This window comes from Gossypium hirsutum, chromosome A02, assembly GCF_007990345.1.
Source record: "Gossypium hirsutum isolate 1008001.06 chromosome A02, Gossypium_hirsutum_v2.1, whole genome shotgun sequence".
In the NCBI taxonomy this organism is placed as follows: Eukaryota; Viridiplantae; Streptophyta; class Magnoliopsida; order Malvales; family Malvaceae; genus Gossypium; species Gossypium hirsutum.
The window spans coordinates 85,925,832-85,933,705 of NC_053425.1; the positions used below are offsets into that span (position 1 = coordinate 85,925,832).

Genomic DNA, 7,874 nt, shown 5'->3' on the forward strand with positions numbered 1-7,874 from the left:
TAAATAGCGTACATCTTACTTCAAGCTACCATACTAGGCAAACCAAATTTTTTTTTTGCGTTTTTTATGTTATGAACCCCCAAAATTGTACCAACTTCATTTCAATTAAAAGCAAAAAAATAACACTAAAATAAACCAATGATTTATCGAAATTAATGCACTGACTAAAAAATTTCTAATACTCTTGCAAGATTCCTTAAAATCATTTGAGCCCCTCGCATAGAATCCTCACCAAACATGATACAGTCATAGGTAAAAGTAAATATGTAAGAACTGGTGATCTTATACTGATTCTTATTCCTCCCAAAATCCCATCAACTATTGTCAACAGTAAAATGGGATATAGCCCTTCACTACAAATGAGGAACAAATACAGACTCAAAGGGTCCCATTTTTGTAAACCCTTTGATGGAGAAAGGCAATGCCCATCTTTTCTATTCAAAATTACTAAGTAATTAAAGTGACACACCTCATAACAATATCAACCCATTGTTAATCAAACCCCATCAGTACTAACATGTGTTTCAAAAAGAACCTCTCAAATATGTCATAATTCTTACTCATGTCTATTTTAGCAACAATAAATCCATTTCTTTCTAATCTCTTTCTTTGAAGTGCATGAATGGCCTCATAAGCAATTAAATTTGAGACAAATTTATGCAAAACCTTGCATAAACTAATCGGCCTAAAATGTTTCATATTTTGTGGATTACTAACCTTCAGGATAAAAACAATCTGAGTATGACTAAATCAACAATAGGGGTATCCCTCTCCAAAATACTAATACAAATTTGTCCAACCTCAACCCCCGATATATGTTAGAAATTTTGATAGAAAATAGTTGGAAGCCCATCCGAACCCAATGCCGTTTACGGTTCCATATCTTTCAATACCGCCACCACCTCCTCCTTAAAATTTTTCATCAATAGCGAATTCATCTCATCCGAAATACAATATTTCACTCCAGAAAGCACATGGTCCATATTTCCCGCCCCTTGAGCTGTACACAATCTATCAAAATAATCTTAACCAATTTCCTCCTTATTATTAGTTGAGCATATCACCCTCTCATAATTAACTATGCTATTCGATTTATATGCCTCATCTGAAAGGCAAAGCTATGGAAAAAAGTTGAATTCCTATTCCCTTAACGAAGCCAATTTGCTCGAGCTCTTTGATCTCAATAAATCTCCTCCTTATCAATCTCCGAATTTAACTCAAACCTAATATCCACTAGCTTTGCCAATACTTCGTCATCTGAGTCCATCACTATCAAATCCTCTGGTCACTTCAAAAGTTTGTTCTTTTTTGCTCGTCTATTGCTATTCACCATTTTAGCCCACCTCTGAAGACCATTACTAATAACAACCAATCGTTCTGGAACTATTCCACTACTACCATCCCATAACCTTTGAACCTTAACCTCACGTGTTTCCTCCAACAACCCCTAAGCCTTGAAATAGAAACTCTATGTTCAGACCCTATTATCTATCATCATCATATGTAGAAGAATCAGACAATGATAAAAAAATGAATAAACCAAATGTTGAATATTATTAGCAGAAAATTTCCCTCTTTCCTAAGTAAACCATCTCCCATCAAAGCCAAGATCCAACAAGTGAGAAGCCTCCAATGCATCCCTAAAATTAGACATTCATTGCTCATCACGTATACGACCACCTCTTTTCTCAAAAGAAAACATAATTTCACTAAACTCCTAATCACTACCCACAACAAACTTTGATCCTCATCTAATTGTTTAAGCAAATCCCAAGACATTCCTCTAAGTCTAGAACCCAGATTCCCAGTTGATAGAAGGTATAACCTGCGATAGTACCTGCAAAGATGGAAAACGATCTGGCTCAACTCTCAATTAATGATGAAGAATATAAAGTTTTTCAAATACAACCAGATCCTAACAGAGAAGGAAGGGGGGAGATTTTTCGACTTGTGGGTTGTTTTCTAACTGCTAGCGTCATTCACTTTCCAGCAATGAAGAGTACTCTGGCTAATTTGTAGCATCTAGTTTGGGGCATTCAGATCCAGGATCTAGGAGAGAAAAGGTATTTATTCCAATTTTTTCATATTATGGATCTGGAAAGGGTCATCAAGGGTTTTCCCTGGAACTTCAACAATCATTTGCTGCTGCTTTATAAATTGAATTGGGGAGAGGATCCACTACAAGTACCCTTAGTTATGACACCGTTTTGGGTTCAAATTCATGACGTCCTCATTGGGGTTTTTTCTAAGAGTTTGGCTATTCAAATGGGGAATTTTTTAGGGGTTTTTAGAATATGATGGCTCTACTCTGGGTAAGGAGAATAGGAATTTTATGAGGATCAGAGTCCAAATTGATGCCAGGCGCCCTTTAAAAAGGAAGAAGTAGAATTTTTTTTCTGAAAGAAGGTCATATGTCAATTTCAAATATGAGCAATTATCGTTATTTTGTTTTTTCTGCGAAAGATTGGGCCATAGCGACTCCTTTTTTGAAGCAAAGATGACACTTGGTGTGGAAGTAGCTAAAATGGGATAGGATTTGTCTTTACGAACTCAGACCCGTAGAGCGTTAGCAATGAGCAGTATATGGCTGAGAGAGGATGGGGAGGGGAAATTGGGAGATAATGGAGGACGTTTTGAAGGAGGAGGGATTGGGTATTAGCGGATGGAAAATAAAAGAAGATGTGTGGACCTAGTTCTTGGATTTAACTTAGAAGGGGGATCGTCAGGGTCTAATCAAAGGGTGGTAGATGTATTACTAAAGCAATCTTATGATTCTATGGAGCATGATTTGGAGGACCCAACACTATTAGGAGAGGAGGGGAAGAAAAGATCTAGAATTAAATTTGATAATTCCATAGAAAATTATGATAACAATAATGTGCTAACAAGAAATAGGAAAGTGGAGGAACGCAATCTCATATTATCAGCGGCTGCCAAAAGGCAAGCCCACCGAACGCAATGAAAATTTTAAGTTGGAATGTTAGGGATTTGGGGAGACCTCGAACAATTAGGAGACTTCGGCATTCACTGAAGACTTTTAATCCCCAATTAGTCTTCTTTATAGAGACTAAACTTTGTAGTTTACAAATGGAGAGAGTTCGAAGAAGTTGTGGCTTTGCAAATGGAATTGAAGTTGATTCGGATGGAACAAGAGGAGGCTTGTGTATGGCATGGAGAAACGATATTGAGATAATTCTTAAAAGTTTTTCCAAGAGGCACATTGATGTGATCGCAGACGATGTAGAAATCAATGGGAAGTGGCAATTTACGGGCTTCTATGGTACCCCTTATGCTCGGGATAGAGAAGACTCTTGGGCTGTACTGAAAACTCTTACTCGAGATGAAGATACCCCTTGGTTTGTTTGCGGGGACTTTAATGAAATTATGTATGGTTTCAAAAAATAGGGAGGCTTACTTAGAGAAGAAAGAAGGGTGGAATTGTTCCGGAAAACGCTAGAGGACTGTCAACTAAATGATGTGGGTTTTTCGGGGAGGTCGTTTACTTGGGAGAGGGGGAATCTTCCTGAGACAAATATACGAGAATGACTAGATAGGGGGTTGCTAATGCAAGTTGGATGGCTTTGTTTCCTGAAGCGGTAATTCAACATATGGTTAATTCTTTCTCTGATCATTGCCCCCTCTTGATTGAGACTCGCAAAGAAGAAGCCAATAGAAGAGAAGTTACTTTCAAATTTGAAGCATGGTGGATTCTAAAAGACTCTTTTAATGAAGAAGTTAAAAACCTTTGGGGAAGGGAAGTAGGAGATCTTTTGCAAAAGCTTGAGTTTTTTAGAACAGGACCGAAAAAGTGGGCGGAGAAGATTTGAATGAATAGGAATTAGAAGAAGGATATGATAACAAATAAATTATCAGAATTAGTAGAGGCTGAAAGGGATGATGGGAATTTAGCTGACATGATTGACACAAAAATTCAGCTAAACTTTGAAATTGAAAAGGAAAAATATTACTGGGAACAAACGGCTCGGTTAAACTGGCTGCAACTTAGCGATAGGAACACAACTTTTTTTCATAGTCATGCAACACAAAGGAGGAGGAAGAATCAGATTAAGAAGCTACAGAAAGATAATGGAGAGATTACGGAAGATGTTCGGGAAATGGAGGATGCACGGGTGTATTTTGAGAATTTGTTTAAAGCAGGGAGGACTACTTTTATTGAACATGTAATTTCGGGTATTAATCGTTGTATTTTTTATGAAGATAATAGTAAGCTCTTAACACCTTTGAGGGAGACGAAATTCGGGGAGCTTTGTTTGAGATGGAGTCTACAAAGGCACTAGGGGAAGATGGATTTCCAGCTCTTTTTTATCAAAGATGCTGGGATATCGTTGGGAGTGACGTTGTTTCCTTTTGCCTAAATTTTTTGAATGGAGAGATGGAGGTTAGTTCAATTAATGTAACTCAGATTGTGCTGATCCCAAAGATTATTATTAATCCTTCTAATCTGATTTATTTTCGGCCAATTAGTTTATGTAATGTTATTTACAAAATTGTGGCAAAGGTGATTGCAAACAGATTTAGAGGTGTTATTGATAAATGCATTGATGAAGCACAGAGCGCATTTATGCCAGGGAGACTCATAACAGATAATGCACTAGTGGCCTATGAAATTTTACATTCGATGAAACAAAAGAGAGGGGGAAGAAAGGATTTATGGCAGTCAAGTTAGACATGAGTAAGGCCTATAACCGAGTAGAATGGAATTTTATTCAAGAAATCATGAGTAGAATGTGTTTTGCTCAAAAATGGATTGAATCTATTATGAAATGTATCTCTAGGGTTTCGTATTCAACAGTGGTTAATGGTAATAAAGGAGATATTTTCTATCCAACAAGGGGACTTAGGCAAGGAGATCCATTAAACCCTTTTTTATTCTTGATATGTGGAGAGGGTCTATCAGGTTTAATGCAAATGGCTACTGGCGAAGGAGTTATAAAAGGTGTCAAAGCTAGTAGGAGTGGCCCTAGGGTGTCTCATTTATTATTTGCTGACGATTGCATACTGTTCGAAGAAGCAACAAGAAGGAGAGTAAGCACAATCAAGCAAATTTTGCGAGAGTATAAAAACAGTTTAGGACAGTGTGTAAATTTTGAAAAATCGGCAGTCTTTTTTAGCAGTAACATATCTGAGGAAATTAGGCAGATGGTGATCACCCAATTGGGAATTTGCAACTCCAATGAATTAGAAAGGTATTTAGGGCTGCCAAGTTTAGTTGGGAGAAGGAAAAAAGAATCTTTTCAAGCATTGAAGGACAAAATAAAATAGTGGATTGATAATTAGAGTATGACGTTACTGTCTCAAGGTGGTAAGGAGATATTTATTAAAGCAGTTTTACAAGCGATACCGACTTACTCAATGGCCTGTTTTCTATTACCAAAAACTTTATGTGATGAAATGGAAGGCATTGTAGCCAAATTTTGATGGAAAAAGGGTCGTGGGAGGAAAGAAATTCATTGGTGTTATTGGAGAAATAGGTGTTCCTTAAAAGAAGTTGGAGGTATGGGTTTTCAAAATTTTTGCCAATTTAATGTTGTGTTATTAGCTAAACAGGACTGGTGCCTTACTAATAATCCGAGTTCATTATTAGCCAGAGTTTTTAAAGCCAAATATTATCCGCAATCAAACTTTTTAAACGCATAGTTAGGTTGGTTACCTTCATATACCTGGAAGAGCATTTGGGCAGCGCGAAGGCTCATTCAGGATGGGCTGTGTTGGAGGGTCGAACGAGGGACTGAGATAGATGTCTGGACTGATTGTTGGATTCCTGGATTGGAAGCCATTGGTAGGCAAGGTAGAGAGACAAACAGTGAAGTATTGTTAGTTTCGGATTTAATTAATAGTACTAGTAGGACTTGGAAGCGAGATCTGATCAATAATACCTTTCAATCGGACATAGCGCAAAAAATTGTGAAGATTCCTTTAGCCGAGACAGAACATGCTGATTTTTAGGTATGGAAAGAGGAACCTTCAGGGGAGTTCTCAGTAAGAAGCGCCTATAAACTATTACATTATTCTAGCTTGAATCCTAATATTTATTTATTACAGCCTGAAACAAGAAACTTCTACAAAAAATTATGGGATTTACAACTACCAGGTAAAATTAAGATACTAGTTTGGCGAATTTCCTAGAACTACAGTCCTTCCTTAGTAAACCTAAGATCCAAGAAAGTAACAGAGAATGCTCGGTGTCCTTGGTGCCAACTTGAAGAGAAAGACAGTAACCATATCTTTAGATTTTGTCCTGCAACCAGTGAAATACGGAATCTTATCAATCTCTCTTGGACTATAGTTCATGGTAATCAAAGCTTTTGGGAATGGCTAACCTGGGTTTTTGAAAGGAGTACAATAGAGCAGTGTCGATTCTTTTGTTGTGCGTTATGGTGCATATGGAGTTCTCGAAATCAACTCGTACATGAAAAGAAGATCATACCAGTTAGGGATTTAGCAAAGAAAGTTAGTAGTCACATAGCAGAACTGGATGGGATCCGAATGAAAACACTTACCTTTTCTACCAAAAGGGTCAACAGTTACACTGGAGCGACGAGAGGCATCACAGTTCAGTTTGATACCACTTTTAACAGAAGGAATGCTAGATCTGCCTCAGGTATAGTCATTCGAGACTAGATGGGAGCTTTAAAAGCCTCAAAGACAGTTACACATGAGGATATCCCCACCCCGTTCGCAGTAGAAGCTCTCGAAGGATTAGACGCCTTTAAGTTGCAAGAAATGGGGCTATCAACAGTAACAATAGAGGGGGATTCAAAAATAGTCATTCAAAAATGCCAAATGACAGAAATGAACAAGTCGGTTCTTGGAACAATTATACATGATATACAGACCAGAAAATCCAAGGTTCAAGACGTCACTTTCAAGTTTATCCACAGAACGGAGAACATTCAAGCCCATAATTTAGCAAAAGAAACGCTAGAGAGAAGGGAGGACTCATACCTTGGAGGGGCAACGACAATCCACAGAGAAGCAGACCCAGAGGGAAGATGGAGAGAGGCTCCAAATTGAAGACGAACGGGCAAGGACTAGAGAGCAGTTAAGGGTAGCAACATTTGATATTTTTGGGAATGGCTATCTGTTTAAGCGTGCCTGTTGGGACGTGAAAGGACGAGTTAAGCATTAAATGGCCAGTCTGTTAGATGTGACTGGGAGATTTTCTTTGATTTCCTTGTCGTTTTTTTTCATCTTTTATTCTTTATTGTCTTTCATCATTCTTTTTCAGTTACGGACAAGGGAATAGGGATGCCCAATTTAGTTTTTTGTTTTGTTTATATTGGCAAACTGACCTGAGCCCAAATGTTAATTTGGGTAGGGATTTTATTATATTATTAATGAGCCCAGTCATTTTATTCAAAATAAAAATAGTAGCTTCTTAAAAATATAAATAAAAAGAGTTATATATCGAATTGAATAATTTCAACCATAAATAAAATAACTAATAGATGTGGAATGACTTTGTATTAAAACATGAAAGCTTTGGTTAGGAAGTTTGAGGATCAATTTAATAGAATTTGTAAATATGAAGGGTTAAATTTATTGAATTATTTAAATTAGGATCAAATTGATAGAATATATAAGTATTAAGGACTAAAGGTGTATTATACCAATTAGTAAAAGTATCAATTTATTGACAGGTGACTAAATTATAAATGAATTCAAATGTTAGTGCTTAAATAAAAAATGTTTTAAAATTAAAAGAAGAAAAAAAAACTCGGGCATAATTAGACGAAGATTTGCATAATAAATAATCACGTTGAATGCACAAATTAGCTTGTTCATCAAATATTACCGCGCTACTTAAGAAAGAATTACCACCCAAGGACCTTGGCTAATCCATAAAATAAAAT

At 36.8% G+C, this 7,874-nt stretch overlaps 1 long non-coding RNA gene across 2 annotated transcripts; it reads right to left on the reverse strand.

The window, feature by feature from the left end:
- Window positions 1-317: 317 nt before the first annotated feature.
- LOC107951642 (uncharacterized) lies at window positions 318-7,128 on the reverse strand. 2 transcript variants are annotated; one of them, XR_001698540.2, is made up of 5 exons: window positions 6,967-7,128; window positions 6,342-6,728; window positions 5,898-6,259; window positions 5,672-5,782; window positions 318-1,837 (listed from the first exon to the last, which is right to left on the reverse strand). It is a non-coding gene; the product is annotated as an uncharacterized lncRNA (long non-coding RNA). The 2 variants fall into 2 exon arrangements; XR_005905076.1 differs by having other exon boundaries at window positions 6,342-6,750; window positions 6,967-7,122.
- Between the last annotated feature and the right edge of the window lie 746 nt (window positions 7,129-7,874).